This window comes from Peromyscus californicus, unplaced genomic scaffold, assembly GCF_007827085.1.
Source record: "Peromyscus californicus insignis strain IS unplaced genomic scaffold, ASM782708v3 Scaffold_8__1_contigs__length_139910024, whole genome shotgun sequence".
NCBI lineage: Eukaryota > Metazoa > Chordata > Mammalia > Rodentia > Cricetidae > Peromyscus > Peromyscus californicus.
This window is the reverse complement of record NW_026294606.1, coordinates 538,815-559,079: the sequence shown is the minus strand read 5'-3', so window position 1 is coordinate 559,079 and position 20,265 is coordinate 538,815. Positions and strand designations below refer to the sequence as shown.

At 40.3% G+C, this 20,265-nt stretch overlaps 1 long non-coding RNA gene across 1 annotated transcript in view; it reads left to right on the top strand.

Moving 5' to 3' along the window:
- Nucleotides 1-7,333: 7,333 nt before the first annotated feature.
- Nucleotides 7,334-20,265, top strand: part of LOC128104223 (uncharacterized) — a 38,716-nt gene continuing 25,784 nt past the window's right edge. The window contains exon 1 of the long non-coding RNA XR_008215919.1: nt 7,334-7,416. This is a non-coding gene — a long non-coding RNA (uncharacterized LOC128104223). The remainder of the gene's footprint in view (nt 7,417-20,265) is intronic.

The window sequence follows — 20,265 nt, the reverse complement described above, 5'->3', positions numbered from 1 at the left end:
ACAAGATGGTTTCTCTGCCTAATTTTTTACCCACAGCTATTAAAATGTTACTGGGACATTTTCCCGTGCTAGTCTAACCACTTTAATTATTTGCTATTTTTTGAGATTTATGTATTTTTATTTCATGTGTATGGATGTTTTGCCTGTATGTGTGTTTTTGTACCACACATCCATGCCGTCCCAATAAAGGTGTTGCATCCCCTGGAACTGGTGTTACAGATGGTTGTAAGCCACCATGTGGGTGCTGGGAACCAAGTCCAAGTCCTCTGGAAGAATAGTCAGTTCTCTTAACCACTGAGTCATTTCTCCAGCCCCATTTAACCATTTTATTATCCAACCCAACCCAGTTCCTTAACTATGTATACAAAGTTTTATCATCTAATAAATAAGATTTTTTCAGCTTTGAACATCTTTGTATCGATTTTTATAAAAGTTTTATAAAAGTTTGACTACATCCAAATGTAGATGTAAACAACCTTCTTATTAAATAAGAAACACAGAACCAATGCAAAGAAGAAAGCCAAGAGGTCAGAGCTAAGAGCTAAAACCTTACCCTTCCTCCTGCGGTGGTCCTACCTCTCCGAACCAGAGCTACCCCTGTGTTAAAGACTTATCTCTGTCTCCTGAGTGCTGGGATTATAGCATTTATAATTATTGTTACTTCTTTTTTTCCCTTTGGTAGGATATTGCTGTGTCTGTGTCTGGTAAAGGTATCTGGTATATGTTATCTGTCTGAGGTTGGATCTCAGAAGTACGCCAAAGCCCTCTAAATTCAGCAAGTGGATCTGAGCTCTCAAGTAGCCAATTCTGTTCTGTTTTTCTTTATTGTTTTCAGTTTTTCTTCTTTCTTTCTTTCTATATTTACTTTCTTTCTATATTCTTATTTATTTATTTTTTGAGGATGGGGTCTCATTCTACAGTTCAAGCTGGCCTGGAACTCACTATGGAGCCTAGGCTGGCTTCAAGCTAGAAGAAATCCTCCTGTCTCAACTCCCATGTCTTCATCACTCAACTCTGATATACATAGACCTCACAAACAGCAAAAGGGCAAGATTCTGACAATGTTATTCCAAAAGACTAGGAGGGAATATAAGAAAAAAATGTGAATCAGGGCTTGGAAAAATGTCATGAATAGTGTGTAAATGAAAGTTGGATACAAAAATGTGGCCTCACTGCCAATCAGTGGAAAAGTGCTAGTCTTCTGATTCCCATACAGACTGTGTCTATTGGAGAAATTAAGTAGTTCAGGAAATAGCCTGACAGAAAATGGCCACTAGAACTTATTTTACTTTATTATTTGTTTGGAGTCAGGGTCTCATATAGTACAGGCTGGCCTTGAACTCACTATGTGTCCAAGGTTGGCCTTGTAACCCTGATCCTTCTCCTTATCTCTGTCTCCTGAGTGCTGGGATTATAGCATTGACCACCAAGATGGATTTCTGCTGGGGACAGACCCCAGGACTTTATGTATCCTGGCAAGCATTCCCAGCTGAGCAACACCCCTGTTCACCATTTTGGGGTCACCTCTGGTAGGGACCTGTCCTTTTCCAGCTTGTTCCCTTGATCATCTTGCAAGGCTAGGCATTCCTGGAACCTTCTTGGTGGTAAGGAAGTGATTTATTTTCACTCACAGGTTAAGCTGCTTTGAAATCCAAATGTAGATGTAAACAACCTTCTTATTAAATAAGAAACACAGAACCAATGCAAAGAAGAAAGCCAAGAGGTCAGAGCTAAGAGCTAAAACCTTACCCTTCCTCCTGCGGTGGTCCTACCTCTCCGAACCAGAGCTACCCCTGTGTTAAAGTCTTTATATAGAGCTCCTATCCTGCCTTCTCATTGGTTGTAAACCCAACCACATGACTGCCTCCTCAGGTCCTGTTTGTATAGGCCTCCAGGTTTTCCATGATTGGTATTGAGATTAAAGGCATGTGTATCCAATAATGGCTGTATCCCTGAACACACAGAGACTTACCCAGCTCTGCCTACCGAGTGCTGGGATTACAAGCGTACGCCCCCCACTGCCCTGCTTTCCTATGGCTTGCTAATAGCTCTGACCCCTGGGCAACTTTATTTATTAACATACAAATAACATTTTAATACAAATAAAATATCACCATATTTTCCCTTTTCTATTTTAATAAAAAGGAAAAAAAAGAAAAAGCTTATAGCTAATATAAGAAAAACTATATACAAAAGTACAATAACTATATACAATATATACAAGTAATAAATACCTAAACAATGTCTAGTTCATTTGTATTTGACAAATTCAGAGAAAATAATTCCATTATCTATCCTATTGTATCTAATTCACTTTCTATCCTAATTAATCTTCAACTATAACTAACTAATCTTCAACTCCCTCAGAGACCCAAGAAGGAAATAATATTAGCTAACAAAAAAATAAAAACAGGAAGTATATGCAAGCAACTTCCAAAAAATTGTGAGTTGACAGAAACAGCCAGCTGCCTGGACAATCATCTGAGGTTTCTCCGCAGTGTTGGGGCATCATCTTCAGCCTAAAGACTTAGCGTATCTGACAGACTCATTTGTGAAGTAGGATGTACACAAGGTCAACAGTTCAACCTCACATTGGGTGAGAGCAGTCTATATACCAGAAACACCTGAATTCTACTAGTGTCATGTCATGATTCAGGATTTTAAATTCTGGAAATTGTTGATGTTTTTTTTAATTCAGCTGTCCATTCTTCTTGGCTATGTGTGTATGTGGCTTCATTTCAGCATCCTGTTCTTCTCCACATCCCTCTATTAAATGCCATTCTACTGTTGAGAGGTGTGAGCTTAATTACTCTTCAAGAATAACTGTTTCAACTACCTTCCCATTGCACATCAGAAGCCATCGGCCCACTGCCTGTTAAGCTGCCTTCGAAGAAAAGGGCACTGTACCTTTCCCAGATTGCGAAGGCCACTTCAGGGATGGTGCCATATTGTCCTGGCCTCAGAAGATGCTTTTTGATAAAGCCATAATCACACTTGTTTTTACAAGAATCAGTAGTCCTTTGTTTCGTGTCCTGTCTGTCCTGTTTGTCAGCAGTTGATTTGAGGATACTTTGTTGTCCAGTGGCTAACTTTTGCCACAATGAAAGTTAACTCCATACACAGTTTTTTCAATGCCCATATATTCTCTGAAGTAGATTGGTACTGCCAGGAGCCGACATGTCTCATAGTCATAACAAAAAAGAAAAATTTTCTAAGTTATTAAAACATTTTAAATGCCATATTCTGTAGATCTCTGAAGGGTTTGAAGATAACCTGTCTTTCTAAAATATATCTACTCAATCTTGAAAACATACCTAATATAACTACAAGTTCTATTATAATGTCTAACTACGAACTTTCATTTCTTTATATCCTAATAGTTGGTCAGAAAATTGCATTACATTGTTAGATGAATGGTACAATTAGAAATATACATATAACACTTTCTAACAATATCAATTTCAATATATATAATTTGTATACAATATAAAACAATCCAATCCAATGTAAAGTATTTACATTTTTCTTTTCTTTTCTTTTCTTTTCTTTCTTTCTTTCTTTCTTTCTTTCTTTCTTTCTTTCTTTCTTTCTTTCTTTCTTTCTTTTTTTCTATCTTTCTTTATTTTTTTTAATAAGAACCTTAAATCTAATCTCCTTTGCTTAGCCCTTTTCCTCACCCTTGACAACAACTTGTAACCAACCCCCCTAATCAATGAAAATTATCCCAGACCCAAAACCCATTAAAAGACCAAAAAAACCATCCGTCCCACACCACCTCTTTGGGAATGTGGGCGTCGTATTCTTGAAATTGCTTCCTGCTGGGTATGGGCGAAGGTATCTTTATCCTGAAAGAAAAATTTTAGGTTAATTGTCAAATTCTAGGAAAGGTAAATATATCCTTCATTATCCAGTCTGTGTATAATGCCAAAGTTCAGGGTTTATCTCAAATCCTTATTCAAGTAGTCTTTGAGACTGGATCATCTCAGCTAGCTCTCTCAAAATTGCTCTGAGCACTTTGTAGTTCAAAGCTGTTCTATAGATGATGTTTGTCAGCTTAGTGATGTTATCATTGTCCACATGGAATTGTTGTTGTTGTGGGGCCCCATCTTCTTCCTGGAGACTTCAGTTGATGTTAGGCCTGACCGTGATTTCCTGCAAAAAACTGATAAGAGACTCGAACACAAAGACTATATATGCGGCTTTTTAGAATTAGCTAGTACTCTATATGACCATTTATATCTTAACAAAGTTTAAAATGTATATATATATATATATATTAATCTTGTAAATTTTGATATAAAATTCATACTTTAAGAAAAGTTTAAAGAATCAGAATAGAATCAAAGAGTTGAGATTAGTAATACAATAGTCCCTTAATTAATTTGGCTTTTCTCCTGTCCCAAAGCAGAAGATGGCTCTTTTATTCTGGCATGATACAGGGACTTTGCATTTTCCTTTTAACAACATGCTTGAGTTTAAAGAAGGAGAGAGCCATTCTCCAACTCCAAAGTCAGCTTTAAATTTTAATTGAACTGGGACTATTAGAAGTTAAATAGTGTTAAATCTTTAAAGAAAAGCAGAAACAAACATTTAGGAAGACATAAAATTTTTTAGATAACATACCCATACGTCATTTCACTCTGTTCCTTAGGATAGATGATTTGTCCCTTTTCTTCAGTTGTCTCATTTTTCCAGTGTTCTTCAGATTCCTTAACCTTCATTCTCCTAAAAGACAAAAACAAAAACCTTTCCCCAAGGTTTTTTGGGGATGTTCCTTTTTGGCAAGTTATTATCTGATTAAATGAAAAGGCATGTGTTACTGGTGTAAGTTAGTTTAAATTGGATGTTCATGATAGTTGATGAACTATCACCTCCTCTAATTAAGAGGTCTCTCTTGTTCAAATCAAACCTTTATCAATTTTGATGGTACCCACAGCTTATCTTCTTCTGTAGAAATAAAAGCAAAACCTTGTCCCCAATGTAACACATATCCTGGTTTCCATTCTGAGGTCAGCACATCCTTAAAGTATATAGGTTGATTTAATTCTGTAGTTTTTTCTATTATCCAATGTCTCTCTGCAGCTGTTGTTCCTTTCTCATTGGCATTGAGAAAATTCAAAGTTAATAGAGCATTATGCAGTCTATTTCTGGGTTTTTTTTGTTACTCCTTTTTGTTTATTTAGCATATCCTTTAGAGTTCTGTTTGATCTTTCTATAACTGCTTGACCTGTAGGATTATGTGGTATACCTGTAATATGGTTTATATTATAATAAGCAAAAAACTGTTTCATTTTAACAGAGACATATGATGGAGCATTATCAGTTTTGATTTGTGCGGGTATACCCATAATGGCCATAACTTCTAGCAAATGAGTGATTACAGAATCAGCTTTTTCAGAACTCAAAGCAGTTAGTTGCCCATTGAAATCCTGAATAAGTATCGATAGTGTGGTGCACATATTTCAATTTTCCAAATTCTGCAAAGTGAAACACGTCCATCTGCCAGATTTCATTCCTCTGAGTACCCTTTGGGTTACATCCTGCTGGTAATGGTGTTTGATTGTAGAAGGAACAAGTAGGACATTTCTTTACTATTTCTTTGGCTTGTTGCCAGGTTATGGAAAAATCCTTTTTTAAACCTTTACTATTGACATGATGTTTTTTATGAAATTCTGAGGCCTCCAGCACATTTCCTATCAATAATTTATCAATCTCATCATTGCCTTGTGCTAGAGGGCCTAGCAGATCAGTATGGGATTGGATGTGAGTTATATATAAAGGATGACTCCTTTTTCTGATTGTATCTTGTAATTGAATAAATAGTGAAGTTAATTCTGAAGCATCGTGGATAAATTCTGCAGTCTCAATATGTAATACTACTCTTTCAGCATACTGAGAGTCAGTTACTACATTGAGAGGTTCTGAAAAATCCATTAATACCAACAGAATAGCATACAGTTCTGATTTTTGAACTGAATTATAAGGACTTTGAACCACTTTACTTAAATTTTCTGATTTGTAACTTGCCTTTCCTTGTTTGTTGACATCTGTATAAAATGTACGAACTCCAGATATGGGTTTTTTCCTCACAATTCGAGGCAAGATCCAATTAGCTCTCTTTATAAAATCAATTCTATTGCTTTTGGGATATTTGCTGTTAATTTCTCCCAAAAAATTACTACAAGCTTTTTGCCAAGCTTCATTTTCTATCCATAATTTTTCAATATCCTCCTTAGTTAAAGGTACAACAATTTCTGCTGGGTGTATTCCTGCTAATTGACGAAGTCTCAATTTTCCTTTCCAAATCAAGTCAGAGATTTTTTCCACATAAGTTTTTAATTTTTTATTTGGTTTATTTGGTAAAAATATCCATTCCAATATAATATCTTCCCTTTGCATTAATATTCCTGTTGGGGAATGCCTAGAAGGTAAAATAACCAAAATGCAATCCAGCTTTGGATCAATACGATCCACGTGCCCTTCATGTACTTTCTTTTCTACCAAGGCCAATTCTTTCTCAGCTTCAGGTGATAATTCTCTTGGACTATTTAAGTCCTTGTCACCTTCTAAGGTTTTAAACAAATTATGCAGTTCATCATTTTTTTACCCCAACAATAGTTCTTAGATGAGAAATGTCTCCAAATAATCTTTGAAAGTCATTAAGAGTCTGTAGTCTATCTCTCCTAATTTGCACCTTTTGAGGTCTAATTTTTTGAAGTTCTATTTTATATCCTAAATAATTAATAGAATCTCCTTTTTGTATCTTTTCAGGAGCAATTTGTAATCCCCAGCAAGGCAAAATTTTCTTTACTTCTTCAAACATTCTTTCTAAAGTATCTGCATTTGAGTCAGCTAGTAAAATATCATCCATATAATGATAAATTATAGATTTAGGAAATTTTTTACATACCACTTCTAATGGCTGTTGTACAAAATACTGGCACAGAGTTGGGCTATTCAACATTCCCTGTGGGAGAACCCTCCATTGAAATCTTTTAACCGGTTGAGAATTATTATAAGTAGGCACTGTGAAAGCAAATCTTTCTCTGTCTTTTTCTTGTAAGGGTATTGAAAAGAAACAGTCTTTTAAATCAATAACTATGAGAGGCCATCCTTTTGGTAACAGAGTAGGCAAAGGAATTCCAGATTATAGAGAGCGCACTGGCTGAATTACTTTGTTAATTGCTCTAAGGTCTGTTACCATTCTCCATTTACCAGATTTCTTTTTAATAACACCCAAATACCTAGTCAGAAAAGCCAAGCTCTGGCACTTCAAAATAAATGTCTACAAGAGTGTTTTAATTTTTTTTTTACTTTTTTATTTTCGATTTCAGAGTAATAAGAGCATTGGAAAAGTCCACTCTCAGATCACTGTTTTTTTCCTAAGGGGACTCCAAGAACTGAAGGAAGTGGAAGGTAACTATAATTACAACTAAGGTAAATATAGTTCTGGGTCCTATTTGGAAAAATCCCTCTTTGCTATCTATTTTCATGATCATATAAAAGCCAATTGCTATTTTAGTAATATATGGTAATAATAAAAGCTGAGTAAGTAGTTCTTCTGGAGCATTTGGAATCCAAGGGTTGATGGCATTCCGGCTGTGAGGCCTTTTGTTCTTGTTTACATAGCAAATGAGGCAGTATTAATGGACCTGGAAAGCTGTCCTTTGTATTTAACACTGAGTTCATCTGGTGCAAATAGAAAACCTTGAGGAACCCTTCTTCCCAGAGGACGTCATTCATTATGCAAACAGTGTCTTAGTTAAGGTTTCTGTTGCTATAAAGAGACACATGACCACAGCAACTCCTATAAAGGAAAGCATTTAATTGGGGCTGGCTTACAATTCAGAGGTTTAGTCCATTGTCATCATGGTGAGAAGCGTGGTGGGACACAGGCAGACATGGTGCTGGAGAGGTAGCTGAGAGTTCTATATCTGGATTGGCAGACAGCAGGAAGAGACGGCCACATTGGGCCTGGTTTGAGCATCTGAGACCTCAAAGTTCACTCCCAGTGACATACTACTACCTCCAATAAGGCCACACCTACTCCAACAAGGCCACACCTACTCCAACAAGGCCACACCTCCTAATAGTGCCACTCCGTATGGGCATATGGGGGCCATTTTTATTCAAACCACTGCATTCCACTCCCTGACCTCCATAGGCTTGTAGCTATATCATAATTCAAAATGCATTTAGTCCAACTTCAAAAGTCCCCATAGTTTATTACAGTATCAGCACTGTTTAAAAGTCCAAAGTTCAAAATCTTTTCTGAGACTAAAGCAATCTCTTAATTGTAATCACCTGTAAAAATCAAAATAAAAAAGAAGATCATATACTTTCAACATATAATAGCACAAGATATACATTATACTATTCCAAAAGGGAGGAAAGGGAGCATATGAGGAAATACTGAACCAAAGCAAGACCGAAAACCAACTGGGCAAACTCCAAACTCTGCATCTTCATGCCTGATGTCAAAGTGATCTTCAGCTCTCCAACTCCTTTCAGCTTTTTTGACTGCAACAGACTTCTCTCTCTTTTGGGCTGGTTCCACTCCTTGTTAGCAGCTCTCCTTGGCAAGTATCCTATGGCTCTGGCATCTCTAACATCTTGGGGTCTCTAAGGCAATCTAGGCTTCAACTTCACAGCTTCACACAATGGCCTCTGTAGGCCTCCATGCAGGGACACCCCTGCCACATACCTGGCCTCAGTGGCTTTCCTTAGTCTTGGAGGGAGATTCCATAACCCAGTTCTTGTATCCTTGACTCTAAAGCCAGAACCACATGGTCGAAACTGCCAAGTTCTGCTTCTTGCTGGTGCTAGAACATGGTCCCCTCATTCAAATACATTTTCACCAGCTTTCTGTTTTTGATGGTTTCCTTCAATGCCTAAGCTTGGCTGTCTTGAAACTTGCTCTGTAGACCAGGCTGGCCTCAAACTCAGAGATCTGCCTGCCTCTGCCTCCAGAGTGCTGATATTAAAGGCACAAACCGTCACATACATCTCTAAGCTTTTCTTTATTTCCTTTTTATGAGTTGGAAGCTTAGCTGGGTGGGGTCTTGCCCTGAGGTCACCACTCCCTTTATTCCATTTAACATCAGACTTTTGTTTAATCTGTTCATCTCCTTGAACACAGGGCTTAGCTTCATTTCATTTCTTGATGCCTCTTTTCAAATTGTATATTTTGTATTTTTCCTTATCTAGCTTGCTCCATTTTCATTATAGATCTGTGTAAGCATGGGCATTAATAACCATATAACACAGTCCATACTAGGCTGTTTTGAATTCTCCTTTGTAAATGCAATTAATCAAAAACTCTTTAATTTAGCCTTGGGCAGGATTTCTGGACAAGAGCAGAAAGTAGCCATATTCTTCAATAAAATATCACAAGAACAGTCTCTAAGCCACATACTAAAATTCTTCCCTTCTAAAACCTCTTGAGCCAGGCCCCCACAGTTCAAATCACCCTCAGGACCACTGTCTTCCATGCTTCTACTAGTATTGCTCATTAAGCCACACTTAAAGCATTCTACTGCTTTCCTAACCAAAGTCCCAAAGTCCACATTCCTTCACACAGAAACATGGTCCAGCCTATCATAGCAATACCCCAGTCCCCAGTCTTAGTTAGGGCTTCTATTGCTGTTAAGAGACACCCTGACTATGCTAATTCTTATAAAGGAAAGCATTTAATTGGGACTGACTTACAATTCAGAGGTTTGGTCCATTGTCATCATGGCTGGAAGCATGGTGGGACACAGGCAGACATAGTGCTGGAGAGGTAGCTGAGAGTTCTATATCTAGATTAGCAGGCAACAGGAAGAGACTGTCACACTGGGCCTGGCTTTAGCATCTGAGACCTCAAAGTTCACTCCCAGTGGCATACTTCCTCCAACAAAGCCACATCTACTCCAACAAGGCCACACCCACTCCAACAAAGCCACACCTCCTAATAGTGCCACTCTGTATGGGCCTCTGGGGGCCATTTTTATTCAAACCATCACTATCACACAGAAAGCCCTTTTCTTGTTCTATCTGGCTCTGGAGGTCTCAGCTATGTAGCTAGGTAGGTGGCCCATATTCAACTGAGCCAACCAGTCAGTCTGTGGCAATGAGAAAGATCTGGAGTCACTTTTGAAACTTCAAATTGTCTTCAGATATCCCATCTGTTCAGAATCAACCCCTGTCCCCCATTTAGCCATTCTTTGTTGATTCAGCTACTCCTTTGAGTATTCTATGATTAGTGGGGCTTGCAGTCATTGGTTACTGGAGTCATTCATGCCTCCTCTGCTCATCCCTGATGTCTCCTATCTAAGGAGCCTCTGGCTAGTAATTCTGCTTACTACCTCTGTGAAAGTCAATCTGATATTTCTAATGGCTCCATCCATAGTGTCCTGGTGTGCATTTATCATTTGAAAAGCAAGAAGGAGAGGCTAGAGTATAGTTAGTTGGTAGAATGTTTTCCTAGCATGCATGAAACCCTGGGTTTGATTATCGGCATCACATAAGCCAGGGGGAAGTGAAGGCAGGAGGAGCAGAAGTTCAAGGTCATTCTTGGCCAACTAGTGAGTTTGAGGCCAGCCTGGGCTGCAGTGGCCTACATAAAAAAGAAAGCAAAGCATAAGATGCCAGCACAATACACTCAGGAGCAACTAGTAAGCAACCATTGGAATGCTTTCTGAATATTAAATGTGTATGGCATGGAGTCTTAGATGTTGTGACAGAAACCATGATGAAGAGATGGGCTCTCATCGGCTGTTAGGTTCAGGGGATTACTCTTTGCCAAATGATAGGATTATTCCCTTTCCAGATTTATTCTTCTCTTACACATAAAGAATTGTTATTTTTTATTAGCATTTTATTTTAATTTTTGTGTTACTTTTAATGTTATTTTAATTTTAATTACTTTAGTATTTTTACTGATATATTAGTCAGGTCATTGTAGATGTAACCAATGGTCTTATTAAATAAGAAACACAGAGCCAATTCAGAGAAGAAAGCCAAGAGGTCAGAGCTAAGAGCCTCACCCTTCCTGATTCAGGGATCCTCTTCAGCCAAGAGAGCTCTCCGAAAAGGGGACCTACTTCCTGTGTGTGTCTTTATATAGTCTAGCTGTTCTGCCTTCTCATTGGTTGTAAACCCAAACATGTGACTGCCTCATCACTGCCTGAATGTACCGCCCTCCAGGTCCTTAAAGGCGTGCGCCACCGCCGCCATGCACTTGCTATGGCTCTAATAGCTCTGACCCCCAGACAACTTTATTTATTAACATACAATTAAAATCACATTTCAGTACAAGTAAAATACCACCACAGGTCATATTATATATTTATTTAAAGACACCATGATTTTCAAATTTCTCCACATTTACTCAACATTCCCTCAGGGATCTTTAATTTTTTTCATTAATTCTTTAAAAATTAGTAGTAAGCAATGTATTTTGATCCCATTCACCCCCAACTCCTCTAGATCCACCCTCAACTCCATACCCACCCCCAACTTCATACCTTCTTTTAAAAATTATTATTTGATAACCCACCAAGTCCAACTGTGCTGTCCATACACTTTTGGAGGTGGAGTTAGTCACTCGAGCTTGGTTGATCTACCAGGGGCCACACACTTAGAAAACACTTACTATTTTCCCAGAAGCCATCCACTGTCCTTAACTCCTCAGTTAAGGGTCATGAACCCCTTTTCACACTGTGCTAGAACGTTGGCTCACTTGATCTTGTGCTGACAGTCACAACTGCTGTCTTGCCCAGAAGACACTGTATTGTGGAGCAGAATTCTTTTTTTTTCTTGTTCTTTTTTTAATTAAGGAATTTAAAAAATTCATTTTATATACCAATCACAGATCTCCCTCTCCTTCCTCCTCCCTCCTCTCCTGCCTTCCCTCCCCAATCCACCCCCCATTTCCTCCTCAAACAAGGCAAGGCCTCCCATGGGGAGTCCACAGAACCTGGTACATTCAGTTGGGGCAGGTCCAAGCCCCTCTTCCTGCATCAAGGCTGTGTGAGGTGTCCCACCATAGGTAGTAGGCTCAAAAAAGCCAGCTCATGCACCAGGGATGGATCCTGATCTTACTGCCAGGGGCCCCTTAAGCAAATCAAACTACACAACTGTCTCACTTATACAGAGGGCCTGGGTGGAGCAGAATTCTTAAAATGTCCTAGAGGGGAGGAAGAAGAAACAGTGTCTGTGGTATTCTGACAAGAAGCTGGGAACCTCAGAGCAGCTACTTCAATGTACTTGAACTGAAAGAACAATGATAAGTTACATGAAACTGGGCAGGTAACACATGCCTATGACCCCAGTGTTCTGGAGGCCAATGTAGAGGATGGTGAGTTTGAAGGTAGCTTGGGCTAAAAAAACAGTTACATTCTATGTGAACACATCTGCAGTGCCTACTGAAAAAATGAAATTGATTAAAATCTGTAAGGCAATTATTGACAGTATGATAAACTGAGGAGGTACCATGCTCCTTACATCTTGGCTGTGGACACCCTCAGCTGAGTGATCTTGGGCAAGTTTCTGAACGTCCCTGAGCTTCAATAACCTCATGGTTCAGTCAACACGTGAACCTATAAGGGATGATGTGAAGAGCAGCTGTGACAACGACCTTGAGGGTACTGAGTACCTGCCTAGGATGGATAAAACCCTGAGTTGATTCTCAGCACTACATAAACCAGGCATGGTGGGGCACATCTATAATCCCAGTATTCAGAAGGTGGAGCAGGAGGATTAGAGCTTCAAGGTCATCCTCAGCTACACAGCAAGTTTGAGACCAGGTTGAGCTATAGGAGATGCCATCTCAAAAGCAAACAAAAATAAACCACACACACACACACACACACACACACACACACACACACACACACACACACACACACTACAGCAAACCTCTGACTGCATCTCAGCCTCTGAAGAGTTACCATTTGGTCTTTTTACTCTTGTATTTGTAAACTATATGACGTGTCCCTGTCAGTTAATGCCTGGTTTATGCTCTTGAAGCACTGAACAGTTAGGTTTACACTTATGACATTGTGAAGGGTCTGGCCAGGCTGGCATTCCCAGGGTCACAGCTGTCTCTTCATCACCAGAGTTCACAGACACCTTCAGGACTGAGGCTGGAGCCTGATGATTGTAAGTAGCAAAGCACACTGGTCCTCTGCTGTCTCCATACTCAGGGCACTCAGAGAAATTCAATGCCCAGCAAATGCCAGTCAGTTTTGCTTTCAGATTAGCATCGAGAAAGCCGCAGGGTAGCTTCCAGCTCAGTGTGCTGCTTTTCCTCCATGTGCGTTTCTCATCCTTTCCATTTGTTCCAAAATCTCAGTAGTTAAGTGAGCCTTCAAAAGGTCTGACTTCAATGGCCAAAAGTTTTTTTGTTTTTTTTTTTTTTTTTTTGGTTTTTCGAGACAGGGTTTCTTTCTGTGTAGTTTTGCGCCTTTCCTGGATCTTGCTCTGTAGACCAGCCTGGCAACTCACAAAGATCCGTCTGCCTCTGCCTCCCGAGTGCTGGGATTAAAGGCGTGCGCCGCCGCCGCCGCCACCACCACCTGGCCAGCCAAAAGGTTTAAAATGGAAGTGTTGGGGAAACATGAGGTGTCCTTAAGAATCACTTCTCAAGACAAAAACAAAACCAAAAATCTAAAACCACTCGTCTTCTCTTGAGGGTATCCATCTTCCCTGAAAAGACAGGCAGAGTGGAAGGGTTGAGAGTGAACACCTCAGTGGCCTCTTTGGAGGTTGTGCCCTCTGACATCTGTGTGTGTGAGCATGTGTGGAGACTGAAGGAGGATGTTGGGTGTCCTCTTCTGCTGCCCTCTGCCTCATCTCCTGTGAGCTTGCCGTTCAGCTAGAGAAGCCCCAGCGATCCTCCTGTCAGTGCTCCTAACAACACCAGTGTCACAGGCACTTGAGAGACCACACCTGGCACAACCACCAACCCATCTTTTCAGCCCCCACAGTATGTTCTTGACATTTACACATGCACGCACGTACGCATGCACACAGTGTCCACATGTGAAGCCATTATGAGAAAACCACACTCTAATAGGGAAAGATGTGCAAGTACAGATGGTAACATACAGACACAAATGGCAACCACTTTTAAGCTGACAAACTTCAGATTTGACAACACACCCATTAATTTAATGGAGTCCCAAACCAGAAGCTTTTGTGTGGGGAGATATGCCTTTGTAAAGATCATAGTAGACATTAATGTGGGATAATAAATGTAATGATGTTTTAAAATTTTAATTAATTAACTTTTTTTTGAAACATGGTTTCTCTGTGTAGCCCCGGCTGTCCTCAAACTTGCTCTGTAGATCAGTCTGCCTCTGTCTCCCAAGTGCTGGGATTAAAGGTGTACACCACCATGCCTGTCTCATGATTATTTTTTTATTCTAAGGGCTTTTTTTTTAAAAAGACCAGTAACTTTTTACAAAATTTATTTAACTTTTATTTGATTGGTATAAAGGTGTCAGATCCTCTGGACCTGAAGTTATAGCCAGTTGTGAGCTGCCATGTGGGTACTGGGAATTGAACTCAGGACCTCTGGAAGAGCAGTCAGTGCTCTAAACCACCAAGCCATATCTCCAGCCCCCATAATGATTTTTTAAAAATGAAAATAAATAATTATAAAATCCCATTCCTTGAAAAGTGTTAAGCATTTATAGTCTGAAACACTGGGGCCAGTTTAAAGAACAACAACTCACTTGCTCACCTGCCCCCTCCAATACCACTTCTTCCGTCTGATAGGGTCTCATGTGGCTTAGGCTGTTCTTGAATGTAGCTGAGGATGATCTTCAGTTTCTGATCCTTCTTCATGTATTTTCCAAGTGTTGGGATTGCAGGAATGCTTGAGTTCATACAGTGTTTGAGATTAGGCCCAGGGTTTTCACATGCTAGGCAAGCATTCTGCCAAGTGAACTAACCACCAGTCCCTCCAGTAAGATTTATTTATTTTTCTAAACAAAGACATTTACCTACAAGGAAATATATCCCAAGGTTTAGGGAGGAGTGTGTGAATGAGACTGAGTTCTATTTTCTGCTCCAGGGGGCGTTTAGACAGTGGCCATAGAAAAGAATACGCTGTGGCCAAGGAAAGGGGAGGTGAGGGTCAGGCTGACAGTGTGAAAGGGAAACTGTGGTAGAGGTGATGAAAGCAGATTGGTATCTACAAAACTGGGAAACCAGCAGATAGATGGGAAACGTGGGACTGTGAGATAGCTTCTGGTCACTGGAACCTTTGGCTCAGTGGGGTAGTGGCTGGACACAGTGATGGTGAAGGACAGGTGGAAGGAGGGTTGGACGGTGACCTCACAGCAGGCGCCTCTGGGTCTTTCATCACCTTCTGGGCCGAGAGCTGGAAGAGTTATCCCAGCACGCGCTGCTGATCCTGCAGTGGGGGCCTTTTGCACTTCTTCTGTTCCTACCTTTGATCCAGGAGATTAGTGTGTTCTTCATCACATTCTCTGTGAGAAGGATGGGGACAGGCAGGATTTGGAAGAGTCCTGGGAGATGCTATACTTGGAGGCAGAGGGCATCAACTCTAGCTTTTCCCCTGATAATCAAGAGAAACTGCAGAGTGTGAGGGTAGGCCGCTACTTGGAGATGTTACCTACACGAGATGCTTGGCCATGTTCATGACATGGCTCACAGTGCATTTTCTGTGTAACCAGGTGGTCTTGGTCTTCACGGGAGACCACTTCTTAGATAGCCACAAAGTTAACATACAGCCTGGGTAATCAAATGCCAAGTGTGCCAAGGTCTTGTAATCACAGGCTGTGAGTCTTTCCCACTCCCTGTGGCTTTGTACATGGTGCAGAATGACCAGAGAAGATCTTTGTTTACACAGTGTCAATGGTGCCATCACAATGGAGGTTGTCTCTGAAATTGCAGCAGTGAACGTTATACTCAGTAAAGTGGAACAAAGGTTTTGGCATTGTGCCAGCTACTTTTTTTTTTTGTTGCTGTGAACAAATATCTGACAAAAGAAACTAGAGGAAAGATTTGTTTTGGCTCACAGTTTGAGAGTACAGACTATCATGGTGGGAAAGCACAGACAGGAGCAAGAGGCAACATTTCATCTATAGTCAGGAAGCAAAAAGAGATGGATGCTGGTGCCCAGCTCACTTTCTCTTTTTTATTCAGTCTAGCTCCTTAGTCTATGGAACGGCACTACCCACACTTAGTTTCTACCTTCATGAATCCAGTATAGAAACTCAGTCATACACATGTTCTGAGGCTTGTCTCCCAGGTCTAGGAGACTTGACTTTAGATCCTATCAAGTTGACAGTCAAAATTAACCATCATGAGTACCAAAGATAGATACCTAATTTGGCCTGGTCCCTTCCAATAAGGCCACATCTCCTAAGCCATCTCAAACAGTATCACCAACTGGGGACTAATTATTCAAATACCTGAGAATATGAGGGACACTTCATTCAAATCAAAACAAACTCTAGGTCTTTTTCTGAATCAATCCTGTTTGGCCCCATAGCAGGGGCTTCCTGGAGTCAGGTGTGACAGAGTTTCCCATGAATGTGGCAGGTGCAGATGCACCTCAGTTTCCAGGGAAATCCATCTTTAGACTCCACCTCTAACTCCAGACAAGGACCTTCCCTGAAGATGTGTTAGGATCAGGCCCACTAGCTTGTACAAAAGAAGTTCCACTTTACATTTCTTTACAGACAGAACAAAATGCTTGAGCAGTCTGTTCTTAGATTTAATTGAAACCTTAAAGAGTAAACTCAAAGGAGAATCTAGTATTTATAGATGAATAGTCAATGTTGGCTTTTGTGAAAGGTGAAGTGGAAATTAATAGTTGTGGCAAAATTGTTTTTGTACTTGAGAAAAGAGAAAAATGAAACCACTTCACTATTGGCTTTAGTTTTTTAAGATGAAGACCAGGAATTCAGGCTAACACAGAATCAAGTGATTTCCTACATGTCGACTGCAGGCAGAACTGCATTTTTTTTTTTATTAATTCTTCATTTAATTCCTTATGGAATGGTATATATTGGGATCCTACCATTCCTCTAGGCCAGAAGTTTTCAATCTGTGGGTCTCGACTCTTTTGGGGGTCAAATATCAGATATCCTGCATATAAGATATTTACATTCTGATTCATAACAGTAGCAAAATTGCAGTTATGAATTAGCAATGAAATAATTTTATGGTTGGGGGTCAGCACAACATGGGGAACTGTATTAAAGGGTCACCGCATTGGGAAGATTGAGAACACTGCTCTAGGTTCTGGCTGCTGCCCTCATGGAGCTCACAGTCCAAGTGAGGGTGACAGATACCCATGGAACAGCTGCATCACATGCTAATGTGAGACTGGGGGCAGGCACGACAGGGTCCTGGATTTGGAAGGGTTCTCTGAATAAGTGAGTTTGGGGGTAAAGGATGCATCAGCTTACCAGCAAAAGAGGATGGGATCTTTGAAAGTATTTGTACTAAATTACAGCAATATGAGAAAGATTTGAATGTTCCCTGTGCAAGGATGATGAGCCAATGGTTGACATTATGCGTTTTTTGTACAATAAATGCTATATAGTGTTTTAAATGTTAAATTTCATATGATTCATATTCTATTAGCATTTTAAAAAGATTTATTTTTATTTTTAATTATGTGTCTGTGTATGTGTCAGTATGTGTAGGTATGTGCAATTCCTGTGGAGTCCAGAAGAGGGAGATTCCTTGGAGCTAGAGTTACAGGTGGTTGAGAGCCACCCCAATACAGGTGCTGGGAACTGAACTCTGGTCCTCTGGAAGAATAGCAGGCACTCTCAACCACTGAGCCATCTTTCCAGCCACCTTAAACTACACTTTAACAAAAGGATCAGTAGGATTGGGAAGGTCTCTTTACAAGAAGAAGGACTAGAAGGCACAGTGTTAGTTGACCATCAGGAAAATAAAACAATGCTCTGTCTGCCTCAGACAACAGGTGGTCCCCTCTGATGAGCAGTTGACACAATTTTTTCCTCCTTTGAGTGGATGTTCCCCAAGCTATACTGGTTCTGTGACTGAGCCTTGGCTGAGTCATCCATGGGGTGGTAGAGAAATTGAGGTTGGAGGCTGGGGAGATGGCTCAGTTGGTACCGTGCTTGCTGTGCAAACAGGAGGACCTGGATTTAGATCCACAGATCCCACAAAATAGTCTAGGCACAGAGAAGCACACCTATAACCCCAGTGCCAGGAAGATAGAGATAGGAGGATCCTAGGATCCTGCTGGCCAGCCAGTTTAGTTGACTCTATGAGCCCTAGGCTCAATGAAACCCGAGTCAGTCAGTAACTAAGGTGAAGAGTGATTGAGGAAGATACCAGACATCAATCTCTGGCATGCTCCACACATATGCATACACATATGTGAATGAATACAGACACACACAGAGACACAGAGAAAGAGATACACACAAATACACACAGACAGAGACACACAGATACACACAAACACCACAAAGCAAAACAAGCAAAAAACTTACCCCCTCCCCCAGAGTGGGTTTAGATATGCACAGCCACCTGTGTGATCCAGTCTGATCCTTTAGACTCAGGGTTGGTGGCAATTATCAGAAAGCCTCTGAAATGTCAGCATATCTGGCAGACACTGGGTGCTGAATGATGGAGGTTCACATGATGAGGCTTGAGTATCTGGGACTGCTGCCTCTTCATTTAATGATCTTGGAAAATCACAACATATATGGTTGAGATCCACCCAAGGCAGAACAGTACTGTATTTGTGACCATCCACCCTCCCTTCCCCTAACTCACCTGTACCTCCTAGGACTGTCTTAACCCTACTCTGAACTAAGCTCACTCTATTCATGCCCCACTGATAAAAGATGTGTAAAGGTTCCCACTGAACAATCAAAGGTCAAAAGAATAACACATAGGGCATACCACTTAGGCAACTAAGCATGCCATAAATACCTGACATTAGTCACATATGCCTTCAGAAATAAATATTTGCTGGATTGAATGACAGCCTGTTAATTACTATTGTGGGTGGACTTTTCTCATAGTTTACAAAAGTGTCCAGACCAAAATCAGGGGCATATTTAGACACCCATCTCTCTGGAGGTGGCTGGTCACACTCAATTGAAAAGTGGATAAAGATGAGTGAATGAGACATAGTGTTAACACCAATGACTCACCCTCAGATCTGAGGTGACTATGTGCTGAGGAAAATGTGTTCATCCACAAAGGTGAACCACAATGACCCTGGTATGTCTACAAAAAAGCAATGCGATGTAAATGAGGCTACCGATAGGTAAGTATGATAAGCACGTCTAAGGGAAACATGTTGTTTTGGCAGTGGGAGGCTGTAGCATACCAGGAGTGTGGGAAAAGAGCCTAAAGGGCAATGTGTGATATGTGCTATACTGACTCCACATTCACCAAGTACCATTTGCTTCTAAACTTGGCTCTGCGTGTGCCTTTGCTGTAGTAGAAGACGGCACCTAACAGCCTGCATGTTGATTTCGAGCTACTCAGTTCAAATATTCCTTACTGGAAATTGCTGCAATGAAATCCAGATTCAGATGAACTTGTTCATATGTTAATGCTAGTCAGTTTGGTAGTCTTTGAATTGCTTGTCTCTTTCTCATGAGGTTCCAGTCTGAGAGGAAGCAGGAGACTTTAGATTTATCAAAGAACAGTATTTTAGTTGACTTAAATCATGGTAAATGTGAACTTTGGTCTGTTTAAAGTTCTACTTCATATCAGGTGAACACGCTATCTTCTGTGTTGCTCAGAGCATACCTGGGAAACCTCCTTCCTCATTGTGAGCATACTTTTTATATACTGCAGAACTAGTTTTGTTGTTAAAATTAGCTGACCTTACTTTTTCAGGTGGGGTGATGGTAGTGGTATCTGTCCTAGGTATTCCTTATTATAAATGAATTTATCAGTCTCTGGAACCTGATGTGACTGACTACAAGTGGGGACAATGACTGGAGATCTTTAAGTACCATTTAGTTGTGTGAAACAGGACACTGCAAACAAAGAGAGTAAGATGCTTAAGGAGACAGATACAAAAGGAAGGCAGAATGGGCTATTACTGTTTGTAGCTACCTTGTAGGACCAAGTAAGGAACTGATGCAAAGCCAGTTTCTAAGTATATTGCACTAATACATAAACAAGAGGAAGTATGGGAATTTTCAAGATAGAGTTGTGCTTAAGTCTTAATAATAGCATATGGGCTGGGGAGATGGCTCAGTTTGTAAAAGAGATTGTCCTGCAAGCATGATGACCTGA